Source organism: Triturus cristatus, chromosome 7 (genome assembly GCF_964204655.1).
Source record: "Triturus cristatus chromosome 7, aTriCri1.1, whole genome shotgun sequence".
In the NCBI taxonomy this organism is placed as follows: domain Eukaryota; kingdom Metazoa; phylum Chordata; class Amphibia; order Caudata; family Salamandridae; genus Triturus; species Triturus cristatus.
The window spans coordinates 69383090-69398045 of NC_140590.1; the positions used below are offsets into that span (position 1 = coordinate 69383090).

Sequence of the window (14956 nt, forward strand, 5' to 3'; positions counted from 1 at the left end):
ACAGGTTCACTGGACTCGTGTCACAAACAATAAATCTATGCATGTCTGAAAATTTCCCTATCTGTACTTTCACTGGTTCAGTAAGACGTGTTCTGATTTGTGTATTGGCTACACCAACTACTTGGATTGCTTCATCCGAGAGAGGAAGATTTCTAACATCTGTTGACCTGACAGTTGATCTTGTCGCACCTGTGTCTACTAAAAAAGTAACACTCTCCTCATTTATTTTCCCATCCACAAATGGTCCTGCCTGGTCTATTTCTAGAGTTGCACCAAGTATGCACTCTTCCTCCTCTCCTCGGCACCGTCAATAATCACCTTCAGACTCACTCCCTTCACTCTTTAACAAGTACTGTTGTACCTTGTTAATACGTCTTGGTTTGTTTACCTGCTCATCATTGAAGAATCCCGAATCCTGACTGTACTTTTGTACCCCTCTATTCTGCGGTAAAGGTGGTTTTGGCTCTTGACTCTGCTGCTGTCTCACAACTTTCTGCTGTTGTTGCTGTTGCTGCTGGTTATTCCCTTCATTCCGCACCTGTTGATTTAAGGATTTACCCTCATTTAATGGTGGATCAGGACATTCAGATCTCCAGTGTCCCAGTTGGCCACAGTTGTGACACGGGAACTTCTTTTTGGCTTCCTCAAGACTTCCTCTTCCTTTTCCTGCAAATCTTGGTCTATTCCCTGTATTATTTCCTGGATTATTTGCCTGTTCCACTAACTGTGCTTCTTGTCTTTCTGCAACTTTCACTTGTGCCCACATTGCTTTTTCTTTCAGCTTTCTTTGTTTTGCTTCAATTTCATCACTGAAATATTTTGCATGTCTCAGAATCTCATCTACTTTCTTACTCTGCCAATCCACTGTGTGTTCACGAATTCTCTCACCAATTTCAGGTCTAAGACCATATACAAATCGGTATACAAAATGACTCAAATCCTTGTCACCCAGGTGTTCATCTCCACTGAATTGTTTAAAAGACAGTATCAGCCTTTCGTAAAAAGCATGAACTGATTCTTTTGCTTCCTGTTGTGTTCGATCTATTTTAACCCAGTCTGTCTCTTTTGGAGGAACTTTACTCTTCAGGTATACCATCACCTGCTCATACTTCCTCATCACTTCTGGATCTGGTGCCCCTGTTCTTGAATCTCTTGGATATTCTTCAGTAGGCCAACTCACAACTATTTTACACTCAGTCCACAAATCTGCTGGAACAATTATATCAAACAGACTATTCAGGTCAACCCACAGCACTTTTGACAATTTCACAAACCTGTCTACCTGCCTATACCACTCGACGGGCTTTTCTCTCAATCGAGGGAAATCATTCGTAAATGATAAAATATCCTGTCTGGTCCATGGAACATGTACATATCCTCCTCCAGGTATTTCTCTCATAGGAAACTGCTCCACTGGTTTCTCTTTTTCCCTTACTAGAAATGCTGAGTAAGTTGTTCTATCTTCAGATTCATCTCTCTTCTTATACCACCTATCTTTCCACTTTTCTACGTCACCCCATCTTCGCAATAATGCCACCATTTCTTTAATCTGTCCTGTTCTACCAGAAGTATTCAAATTCTCTATGTCCTTCTCTGTAAAATCCATCTTGTATGTTTTCTGTAAAGCCTTTACTTTATCAATGTCAACTCCTTGCTCATTTGCTATCGCTCTCAATCTATCATGTGTATTTTTCGCTCTCCATGTTATGCTCTTGCACATAAACATTAATTCACCATCATGATGACTTTTAAGGATTTCTGTTGGAACTGTTCCTGTCACAAGCTCTTCTAATTCTATACGTAATTTAACCACATCAATAACTTGTGAATCTTTATCCTTTTTCTGAAGAACCTTCATCCAGTCGTTTAAATCGTCAACTGTTATTTCTGCAGTTTTTCTCACTGGAACCACTTTTTTCTGCGGTTCTAAAATTGGCATTCGTGAACAACTAGGTTCACTAACATCCATTAATTCACTACCTGTGTCATGTCTTGTTTGTCTCAGGTCATTTCTCCCTGTTCTTTTATCTGAATCTCCTGAAGGACCAGCTGAATTTGTCAAATCATTTGCAATATATGGGACTACCAGTCCATTTTCACCTGCTCTCTGTCTGTCAAACCTAGAAATAACCGGACCTATAGTTACAGGTACCGTAACAGCTTCCAGATTCATCGTTAACTCTCTAATTTTCTCAGTCAGTTCTGTTGTCGTCTTCGCTAATTGTCTAGCATTTTCCCTACTACCTTGACTCTCTCTCTCTCTGAAAGACCCACCACTACCTCTTGATTCAGGTGTCATCTTTTCCTTCTCAACTGTATCTCTTATCGGAGAAACAACTGGTGTACTCTCATCTGGTTCTGATCTATATGGAGGTGGTCTTTTGTAAATCATGTCATTTAAAACCTCATCTTCATATTCTCCATATCTTCTCCTATCTGACTCAGAAACCCTTTCTTCTGAAGGAGCAGAAGCTTCAACTGTTCTCATAGGATATAATCCCTCTGACATATTAGCATCCCGCCACCTTTTCATTCGATCATGATGTGTTTCACGATCATGTCTCCTCCCAAACATATATCTGTACTGACCTCCAGTTCTCTGTCTTTCTCGATTAATTACTTCTTCTTCCCATTCCACTAAAGCCTCAAACTGTGTAGGTCTCGGCTTCGGGTCCAAATGTGCCATCTTTTCCCGTAAATTTCTCAACACGGCCAGATTAAATGAACCATGTTCTGGGAATGCTAAAACACCATCTTCTTTAGTATACCTAACCCAATTCTGCAACCATATACAGGTATGTAATCCATATTTCGCAACCATGAAGGATGCAGGTGTTTTCGCTGGAGGTAGCAACTCACCCTCTCTTGTCTTAACCTCTTTATCCTTGCTAAACCACTTCTTAACCTTTCCAAAGAATGTCTTTTTCTTTTTCTCTTCTTGATAATACATTTTAGCGAGCACTTATTAAACTCTCTACTTTTTAGGTTGAAAAGAACTCAACCCTCGCTAACGCACCAGTCCTGGAGCGCGTCTACGTCACTAAATAGCTCTTCCAATCCCTGCGCGACTCACACTAACGCACCAATCCTAGCGCGAACCCTACTCTGAGTCACTATCCAATCAGTGCGCGAACCTTCTGACGTCAGCAGCCGCTGCAGTCTCTGTCTCCTGTCTCTGTCACTCGTCTACCCCTCCTTTACAAAACTCTCAGTAGACTTCGTGTGTCAAAATTTCTACAAAATCTATTAGTTACAACATTAAAACATCTCCATTGTCTGCTTCGCTAACCACAGAATAGTAAAAGAGAGTCTATTTCTCAAGAGTCAACAAACTTACATACATCTCATAACTGTTTCCTCTAGGACGTATCCAAAGAGTCTTACAATTAATAAATGTATATGCATTCACGCACATTCATACGAGAAAAATATAGTACATACACACAGAATCCTGCTTCTTTGTACAGAATTATAACTCGCAACAACTAAGCAGCTTACCTCTGCCCAGTTCTGCAAACAAGCTCAGAGAATACCTATTACTCCTCCCGCAATAAGCTTTAACGGCAATCCTTACGGATCCCTGGGACTTAAGACCAGAGTTTCACAAATAACCTTCACTACGATACACACTCCTTATATACCAGAAATTTCTAATAGTAACATACAATGTCACTGATTCCGAACCCAGACAATGTGAACGCGCAACTTCAATTGTCACACGTAATTCCTTACAATCCCGTCTTTCCCGAGAGCAGCATATACACCTTCCTCTGCCCTACTACGGAACTGTTTTCCAGCTTCCAAGTTCCAGAAGCACTACATATAACTCAACATTACGACTCGAACATATAATATTAGTACATATACCAACAACATCAAAATAAATCAATAATCAATAAGCTAATTTACAAGCAATCTTATCTTATCAGATCAAGACAACCATCTAAACCATCCTCTGCTACCAGAGAAATTGATACAGATCAGGGTATCAGAAATATGCCCACTACCACGGATAGAGTAATCTTCACAGTTACACGCACATGCATTCATCATACGCTAGGGCCCATTTCACTAACATACGCTCCAATACTCTACCAGCAATAAACCTGTGGGAAGAAAACTCCTAAAGCACCCTGCATCTATATCTAGGCGATAGGACCAGCTTAGTGGTTGCCTAACATAATATAAACAATCTATAAACAATAATCAAAAGGTATACAATAAATGACAAGAAAAGAAACAACCAACACCATGTTTAAAAGTTATATTGCTTTATCTAAAATTAGTCAGAGTAAATCAGAATAAATCATTTCTCATAATTACCTATTCTAACTAGTGTCAGAACGGGTCAGGACCAGTCTCTCAGAAAAGTCTTTTCAGGATAAGGTCCTCAGCATCAGTCCTCTGCAACGCAAGTTCACGCGGCAAGGCGACGAAAGAAAGAGAGTGGGGAGAGCCCTCCCTAAGCTAACATTTTATAATGCAAAATACAATGAAAACCCACATGAATTAATCAAGTAAAATTGTATCACTGAGCAGAACGAGAAGGAAGGGATGTAACTTTGCAACATCCTGAAATCTCCGCTCAAGAAAAGTCATAATACGCAAACCTCGGAAAAGGAACCAAGATTTGAAACTATTAAAGTTCATTTCCCTCGGCAAACCGGCTTTAGCACAGAGTTCTTTGTTCACCAAGGACAAATCATTTCTTTTGGAGATCCTCCAAGCTTGCTGATGTCCTCCCGGAAATTTCCATATAAGGACTACGGTCAGTTTTTCTGTAACCGAATTCCAGCCGGGGTCTCCCTTGTCACATCACAGATTTCGCCTGCACCACAGCTCAGCCAGGCTTCAAATTATTCTCAGTTATTTTCATAAAGGCCTCCATAGGCCACAATAGACCATCTTCAATTAAAGAGACAAAATAAAGATTACTACATCATAATGATTAGACAGTGTTAACCCCTCTAACACCCTTATGTGTATGCATTTATCTAGCTTTGCGACATATAGAGCATTAATTCAGACAGCGTTTTGTGCTCAAAATAAATAGCACACAGCAACGTTTAAACATGAAAACTTGCACGTTATTGTGAATACATAAACAGCACACTCATGCTAACCTTTGTGTAACCTTCTCTTATGTTATGACAAACAGGTTGGTTAATGTGACGCACTTGCACAAGACAAATAATTAGTTGTTAATTATTAATAATTAATAAGACGCATAGACATGCCAGAGCTCCAAAAGGCCCAGAATTTTCTAACAGAAAACTCTGCTCCAGCAGTCGCATAGCAAGCCCCCGGTTGTTCAGGCCCACAACCGCCCGCAGGCCTAGCGGGGCGCCGACCGGCTTCCGGGACCTCTCTGGAGGCTCCTCGTTTTGGCTCAGGCACCACGTGGTGCCGCGCAGAGGTACCCTTTGTACCGGCCTGCTTCCAGATCGCCCTGTAACTCCGCCTGCAACGAAAAGGAAAACATTACAACGCTCAGAAAAACCCCACCCAACCACGCCTACGCCGGGTAAGCGGTAGGGAGGGAAAAGGCGAGGTGGGCGACAAAAGAGGTCGCCAGTGAGGGTGGGGGAAGGCTAAATAGCCTCCCCCTCACACCTGGGCCCGGAAGTGACGCGCATTGCGCGTCACTTCCGGCCCTGACACGGAGGGGGGCACCAGTCTGTGTCCCTGCCGCCCCCCGAAGGAGGGAGTGGGGAGGGGTGACCGGGGCCCCGGGGCCACTAAGGCGCCGACCGCCGAGTGGCCCCCTGCGGGGGCCGCGGTCAGCGGCATAGTACCCCCAGGGGCACCCCGCTTTCCCCCCTCCCCCAAATTAGGTTACCCAATGAAAACACAAGAAACAGTTGTAAGTGGGTAACAAATGCTGCAGGTTTATTACATAATTCCAGGATATGTAATAGGTGGGTTATCTTACGGGCGATCCAAGGGCAGGCGGCCATCTACTTCACCTGCCCGCCTGATGAGCCGGGCAGCACGGGAACGACCCGCAAGTGCTGCCCCCCAAGTGATTCTTTTTTACGATCACGTGCCGTTGAAATTCTACTCACACCCCCCCTCTCGGGGCGGAGCGTCGCATAGCAAGCCCCCGGTTGTTCAGGCCCACAACCGCCCGCAGGCCTAGCGGGGCGCCGACCGGCTTCCGGGACCTCTCTGGAGGCTCCTCGTTTTGGCTCAGGCACCACGTGGTGCCGCGCAGAGGTACCCTTTGTACCGGCCTGCTTCCAGATCGCCCTGTAACTCCGCCACAGCCCTGGAGGCGGCTAACCGTCGCAGCCAGGGCCCCCCACCAACCTAGCTCTTACCTGCACCTCTCCTATCTAGGGCTTCCTGCAACTAGCTGGAAGGGAACCATCCCTGCAGACAGAAGAGTTTGACATTCTGCCACCTCATGACAGTTTGACAGTGCTCGCGGGACTCAAACCCTGTGAGATCCCTTATAACCACAGGCCCAAGACTTACCAGTGAGCTATAGCTCCTGGAGTTGAAGATGGCCCCATCTATGTCCCCAATCCCTAGACGCTATCCTAATCGGATAGGGTCTGTTGACATAAAGGGGCCTGTGAAGATGTGCAATAACTATTCGCCCCCCAGCGGGAAGGTTACACCTATTCACAATCCTGGGCCTGCCCGCTTTGACTATTATGACGAGAAGGGTTTTACTTAACATTTGCCTGGGCCTATCTCCAATTGATGGTGATTACACCCAGCTGAAGGCCAGAGGCCCGCCTAAGGAGCCTATTCACTTGTTTTGCTACCCGGCTCCCTTCTGGGAGGGCCACAGAGTTAGGGCAACGTGTGTGCTCCCAGGGCACGGTGCTGCTGGAAAGCAGATATCTGATACTCACACGCTGGTACCTTATCTGTTGCTAAATGCCCTACTGCAGGAAGATTCCCAAGAACCGTAGACTTCGCGGTCCCACCTAACTTGATCCCATCACCTGGGGGGAACCCAGTGGTGGCAGGACCTGCATGGTAACTCCATCCCGGCGTAGCTATCGCTTATTTGTGCCGCCGAAGCAGGCAATGCCCCCTTAGTCTCAAGTTCTACCCCTAGAGGATAACCTTGGGAGCAGACAAGTCTGTGGGAACCAACCGGAAACTTTGGTGCAAGTACCGGCCCTATTCTGAACGTAGCGAATGCTGCACGGTCAATAATGCCCTGATGCCCTGGGGCTCTACGTGGTCTTTACCAAACTTTGAACGACCGCACACTTGCTATATAACAACCATACCACCCACCAGCCGGGTGGAAGGTCTTCATTGAAGCAACCCGAAATCTGTCTTTGGTTGCAGGGGAATGCCCCCCAAAGTACATCTGGACCTATTCCTATATGGTTCCTTCAGCTACTCCTCCTGCAGGCCTAACTCTTGGTTATGGTGCCCAGCTCAGTGTTCTGCAGGCCAATCGGCTTAACCATGAACTATCGGTCGATTTGAGACAGAGGTAAACCACGGGTTGCAATCCGCTCGCGAGCGGCGCACCCGCAACCACTTGGACAATCACGCCGGTAACCTTGTGCCGTGATTTAGGCCCTAGTGATGCGCTATGTGGTGACCACTTATTCTTTTGCCGCTATGTCAGTGCGTCCCCGAATTCAATGCGATTGGGGCACTGAGCTGCACCCATATCTAACCCATCTAGTGGCTCAATCCAGACTTCCTTTAGCATTAGATAATAACTACCATTCTATCTCGGTTGCGTTGCCCTGCCCGACTAGGCACCCACCCGGGTGTCTAGGTTACAGTTAGATATGTGTGAGTTCCCCATATCAGTGACCGTTGAAGGCGGCACACATAAGCATGTTGGCGGGGCCAAGTTGCGGGCTTAAGCATACCTCTTTTAGACTGTCGGCAGCGACCCGTGTTTAACTGTTACTAACATGGCAATGACAGTTCTACGTTAGGACTATCCCCACACTGGTCCGCCCTGCCCAAGGACTGATGCACCTGGGAGGGCGAGTCCGTAAGCAATGGGGGTGGGTATCGAGACAACAACAATGACAAGCGACCCAAGCCCCCTTTCAGCAAAAGGTTGGAGACGAGCGACACGTGGTCACGTGTGGTCAGGATCGGACTGCGCGACCCTTACTGTAATTAGCACTTATATGTCGCGAGAACTCGACCCGAAGGTAATGGCGCGCCGTTCATGAGCACCGTATATACATACATCATCAGGCACGTGGATAATAATTATCTGGCCAGAGTCACCGCGTGACCCGCCCGAAGGTGTTGGGAGTGCAGTACATGAGCCCCGTATTTACATACCTTATTCGGGCACGGTCGATTAGTGATTAGCTCAAACCGTACTGCGCACCAAATTATTAGAGCGCCGGACACAAGCACCGACCAAATAACCCGTTCAGGTGCAGGAGGAGTCGTAATGCCCGGGATCGCCTAATGCGCGCGAATGTGGGCAGGAGCAACTTCTTGTGAGTAATACATGTACCTGTATCATGTGTCTGCATCATAGGAAGCCAGCCACCACATGTTGCCTATTTATCTAGCGCGCGCTCGACCGGAAGGTATTGGTGCAAATTTTGTGAACAATGCCTGCACTTGTATCAAGTATCTGCCTTATAGGAAGCCAGCACATACATGTTGCATATTTGTGTCGCGCAAACTCGACGCCACAGGTATTGAAGCGCTGTATATGAGCCCCGTACTTACACAAGCCGGCACGGGGAGAATAGGGGATTCGTACCATATAACACGATCGCCGTGCCCGGCCACACGAGCACCGCACCAGATTAACCCTTGAGGAGCGGGGGGGATTAGTAGTACCCGTAATCGCGTGATGTGGACAGTGCATGTCTTGGTATCATGTATCCGCCTTATATATTATACGGTGGCTCATTTTAGAGAAAATCAGAAATCATTCCACAAACACAGGCACGAGTATACGTAAAAAAAGAGAAGTATTTTGGATTTTCCATCTCAATACTTATCTCAAGGGTATGAACAGTGAAATACCGTGGGAACGAGTCATCAAATAAGTTAGTAATCAAGTGTAAGATCACCACGTATGTTCTAACTACAGGTAATACTGTTCAGTTCCAGTGTGCAAACATTCTACACCTAACAGTCTCTGGCCTTCTAGCTCCCTTCTAAGATGGCCGCCACCATCACCATCTAATACTCTCTATGTAAACGTCAGTCTTCTCTCCATTTCCAATCACGCTGCACCACCGTCCAATCGAAACACACATCCACTATACTAAAGTCCGTAGGTATTGCTCCAACACTTGACTGGTCGGCAAAGCGAGAGCAGCGAGGCACCTCGATGGAGACACTGGGTTGTACCACGACGTTTCTCTGGGACGCGTAGTCTTCATGACATGTAGTAAGTACGCGCCTATCCGTTAGTGAGTTTCACTAAGACTGAGAAGCTTTGTAGATCACTGCATAGTTACGCGCACTCCGTCTCTTATTAGATCACCAAAGAACTGAACGCCAGTCCATTCACCAACGCTACCAGAGCACGCCATCCAGATTGATCCCCCATTGCTATACAAAGTAAGTACAATTGCCATCGCCCGTGTAATAATATACTACCCTTAAAGAAAACGCACATATTGACTAATGCCCTGATTCTCTTATTAGACCGTTCATTCACCAACGCTACTAGAATACGCCATCTAGATTGACCGCCAATCCTATATAAAGTAAGTGCAATCACTATCGCACTTGTAACAATTTAATACCCTCGGTAGAAATACGCATATCGACTAATGCATTTGCCCTGATTCTCTCACTAGACCACCTAGACCGCCTATTAAGCTCGCTGAACAAGTCGTCTGGAAGCACGCTCTCTCCGTTCCTTTTATACTTAGTGAGAATCTGGACACAGTTCTAAGTAAGCCATCTAATACAAGTTAATTCAAGTTATCGTTTTCTATCATCTTCTTAGAGAGTGACACTCACCCATTTACATGTATTTGACCTAATCGTTCTTTCCATCATTAGATTCTCTTGATTCTAATTCGCGTCACAAAACATCCAGTGAAAAGCGGATTCGTCAAGTAAAGTGTAAGTTATCACCTATAATTTAGGACACAGCTGACACACGGACCTTTATGTCCAGAACAGCATATTCATTGTAGTCTATCTGAATTTTTCTTTCTTAGATAATTGGAAGGGTTGCAGCCCCCCTAAACGGATCGGTTATTTAACCTCTCCGCCTGTCTTCAACCTCAGTCTCCTCAACAATTCTATTTATACCTACCAGCATTCAGGTCAGCGTCATTAGTTCGCCATTATAGTAACCGCAAAGAGTAGTTTGTTGCTTGTTACTTCACATATTTTTCTCTTTCGTTTATCCAATATAGAACTAAATTAGTGATATATCCACACAGGCATCAAGAAGTTACACGACACACGAGTAGACCATCCTTTACTCGTAAGTCTCTATCTCTTTTAGATGACTCAACCTCATGTCAGGACAGAACTATATCTACACTATTCTCTCCTCATTTTCTAAATCTTCTTATGTTTCTATTTCTTGAGTATTGAAGTTTAGACACTCTTCAACGTATAGATTTTTGTACAGCAAAAAGTCACATTTTGGTGATGGGGAATTGATAAGGTGAAAAGTCTTCTTTTTTAGCTCACAACTAGAAGATGTCTAACAAGATGTTATAGACCAGTGATTTTAATTGTTCAGCCATAGAACTTGCTACAATAGAAGACCCATTATGGTCTCTGAATTGTTTTTTAACATTATTACACAGCACACTCTTGATGATTGTTCATGTTCTCACCTAGGTATCGGTGACAAATTCTGTATGGCCCCCTGACGAAGGCACATGCCGAAACGCGCGTAGGATTGTGGAAACATCCTAAGGCCATATCAACGCTTAATCCTTTGTTTAATAATCTTTAAATATTTGTTTATTACGTTTGTAATTTTTGTACTTTATTTCACATTGAGGATAATTTCCCTGCCAACTGTGTCAAATAATTTTACACATGTTTAACCATCTGGAATAGTGTGATTTATTTACAGATGAATAGCAGATTCAAAATATGTAATTGTAAATATGGATATATATATATTTTTTCTACAAAACTATAAAAAAATAAAATGATGTATAAAAAGCACTTTAGTTTTACTTATCTTTGAATTCAAGAGTTACGCTGTCTTTCATCATTTAACCTACATTCCTAAATCTATGTTTCTTCCCACTCAGTTTTGTCTTACCCTGATTTAGGAATAATAATTAGGGGTAACCCTCTGTTCTTTACACATATATCCGCCTTATAGGAAGCCTGCAATTACATGATGAATAGTTATATCGCGCGAACTTGACCGGAAGGCATTGGAGCACTTCAACATGAGCACCGTATTTATATTACCTCTTCAGGCAGGGGGTGTTTACGACATTCGTACCATATTACCCGCTCCCCGACCGAACCGCGCGAGTACCGCACCAGATTCTCCATTGAGGTGCGGGGGGGTTTATTAATGCCCGTAATCGCGTATGTGAAAATTGCATGCACTTGTATCATTTATCTGCCTTATAGGAAGCCAGCAATACATGTTGCATAATTATATAGCGCAAGCTGAAGGTGTTGGAGCGCCTTACCTGAGCACCTTATTTACATTACACATTCAAGCACGGGGAGCTTACAAGATTCGTATCATACTAAACGATCCCCGTGCCAGGTCCATCGCGCCTGCCGCACGCAGCCCACTGCATGCCCCCCCACCCTCAACGGCAGCGTAGCCGACGGGAGGGGGGGAGATAACCTTAACCAGGGAGCGCCACATGTGTTGCACCTCCCGCGATCAGCGGGGACCCAGGCAGCTCCCAGCCATGCAGTGCTGGTGTTTTGGGGCCGTGAACCCACGCTAGTCTCCTACCGGCTCCCACGGCACAGGGTATGCGGCTTCTTAGCCGGCCGCACCCCCCTTAATATACTTTGCTCGCGAGGCCGACCGCCATTACGAAGTATGCCCCACGGACGAAAGGCCGACGGACACGTGATCACTAAAATGTGTGCTCTGCCGGACGGTAATTGATCTTTACACCGCACTATAGCTCCCGCGTGCGACGCGTGAGCAGGGGGTGACTTAAACCGAGCCCATGAGACCCCCAAAACCTAAGATGCGCGGGGGGTGAGGGGTACGCCACGAAAGGTACGCCAACGGAAACAGAATCAATGTAACTTGAACCTGCGACCTTGCGAGCAAGCGTCCCAGGGCCCAGGACCCACGCACGCTCATGCCCGCTCCCACCGTGCGCCGGGTACGTGGCTTAATGGCCAGCCGCTCCCATATCAACTAACGTGAGCGAGGTCCACCGCCATCATGAGCACCGTAATTACATTACACCTTCAAGCAGGGGGTGCTTAAGAGAATCGTACCAAATTACACGCTTCCCGTACCGCATCACGCGAGCACCGCACCAGATTATCCATGGAGGTGCGGGGGGTTTAGTAATGGCCGTAATCGCGTAATGTGAGCAATGCATGAACTTTGCTCGAACTCAAACTGCGGCGCTGTGATATGAACTAGAGCCTGCCATCTGCCAAGTGATTAGCCCAAGATCACAGGAGGTGGGCACATCCTCGTCGCGGCGATTACGTGATTTGATCACGGAATACACAACTAAACCAGGCTATCTTTTATAGCCACAACTTTGTGTACCTGTCCCACTCGCTTGAGTCAACCATGCTAACCACACTCCCAAGCCAGTGAACTTTCCCTTGGACGAGAACTGCACCTCTTTGAAAGGTTGTGAAAATTGTTGCCTATTTATATAGCGCGAACTCGACCCGAAGGTATTGGAGCGCTTTAGTGGGGCGCTTCCCCCAGCACAGCGTATGGAGCTGAAAGGCCACCACGTCAAACCTGCCGGCCCCAAAAGTCGCGCGGCCAAACAAACATGGAAGCGCGAATGCCTGCATCCGGGTATGTATATGTTTTGCCCCTTGAATGGTAGGCCAGCTAGAGGTGCAGGGGGGTGTCGTAATGTCCAGAATCGTCTGATGCGCGCGAATCTGGGCACGTGCAAAAGGCACTGTCGCGCAGCGCACGAGCACCGTATCCCCGAGACGCCGCACGAACCCCCGAAGGCACCGGAGCGCCGCGGGAGAGCATCGCAACCACATACATGGCCGGGCCCAGGGAGACTAGGCGAATCGTCCGGGGCCACCGCGCAGACTCGAGACCCAGCGCCCCGCCTCGCGCCACGGACTTACTCCGGCCTGTTTTGCGTAGTCATCAACCCATATAAGAATTTTACCCATTTATTCTGAGGAGATTGTGGACATGTGCAAGGGCAAAAGCGCCACGAGATGGCGCTGCACATCTCCGCCATCGCGGACACTGTCTGCAGAAGCATGATGCAAGGTGAGCGCCCGCCCCGTCCCTTGTGATACCGTTAGCGATTATTTGTAAATCCGATGCCTCATAGATGCGGTTGCACTGAGCCAGTTTGAAAATCATGATTTCACTATTCAGTGCGTCCACCAGCCCAGCCTAGCCTTCATTTCTGATGCGCAACACGCGCGGAGAATGATGAAACGAGCACCAACGAGATGCGAAACAGTTAGAACTCGTGAGCCGTGGTGTAAACTACTATGTTTATCATTGTAAAATAATGTCGGCAGGGGGGAGATCAAGCGTTTTGTTCAGAATCACAGTCAACCACCCGAGAATAATTGACATACAGCGAGGCCTCGTAATTGCCGAGGGAACAAAATAAAATGTAGAGGCAATACTAAATATAAATCGTTTCACTGGAAATCCAGTTAGAGGCCATCTCTTCAAAGTGCACTTCAGCTCGAAGAGTTGTTAGCATGCCTCTGCCGAAGGAGTTACTGTAAACAAAATAGAGGTTTCTCACTTAGAGCACCTTTTCTATGTTAATTTGCACAGTGGGATTCTTGGTAATTATTTTCTTTCCCGGTCGCGTGCCCTCGTTCTCTCTCACACATTCCTGTTTGTCAAGCTCCTCGCCGTGCTCGGTGTGCTTGACGAAGACTCCGGAGGCCGCGTGACGCATGGCCCCCATGGCACGTCTTCCCCGCAGCTGCAGAATGGCGCAGGCTTCCAGGCCAAAATTATATCTTTATCGAACGCATTCCAGAGATAGAGGCAGCAAGTGCAGAGAGAGTGTGCGCTTGGTAGGGCAGCCCAGCGACTGTCACCGGGCCTTGCATAACCCCTCACAGAGGGAGGGAGGTGGTGTGGAACGTCAGGCTGTGTGCCCTCCACTCACCAGAGAACCCGGTTACTTAAGCCTTTGGTTTAAACCTACATCGCGCAGGCATGCCGGGGCGACCACGAGGGTGGCACGCCCGAGACGGCCGCGCTCGCGGAGCAGCATCCCCCGCCCTCAGCCAGCCTGAGGGGCCCCCCCCCCTTACTCACCGCTCATAGGGACCTTCCCCCAGATCTACCCGCACCCCGGCAATGGGAATTGACACCTCTACTTGTGCGGGGGGGAGTTAATGAACAGAGACTCGATACACTGGGCTGCTGGGTGTACTCATTAACCGGGATCGCCAGCGAGAGAAAGATAAGCGCGACCCCCAAAGCATGGACGCCAAAAGCGGGGGGGGGAGCGAAGTCAGTGGCAGAGCCTAACCGTATATGCGTATAGTCAAGGCCACTGGGACCTCTTCCATCCTTGTCAAGGGGAGTGCTAACCTCCTCTCCTTTAGTACAACACAATAGGCCCAAGACTTAACCATAACCACCGTAACGCTCGGCACCAAACGTGCCCTACACGCAGAAACTTCCGACGGCGCACCCGACAATAATGCTCTCACTCCCCCACGGGCGCCCGCAGGCGCTTAAACATACTGCTCATCGCCGCACAAATCCACGCCGCACTACATACAAATTCGGCTCCCGCTTTGATCTTGTGCCCCCTCCGCCCGTGGTCATCCAAGCCACAGGGCCCCGTCGACCTGGTACTGCCCAGGGACGGGG

General features: G+C 47.1%; 1 non-coding gene across 1 annotated transcript; it reads right to left on the minus strand.

Moving 5' to 3' along the window:
• Positions 1 to 14568: 14568 nt before the first annotated feature.
• Positions 14569 to 14693, minus strand: LOC146808847 (U6atac minor spliceosomal RNA). The gene has a single exon (XR_014967117.1). It is a non-coding gene; the product is annotated as a U6atac minor spliceosomal RNA (small nuclear RNA).
• Positions 14694 to 14956: the final 263 nt, after the last annotated feature.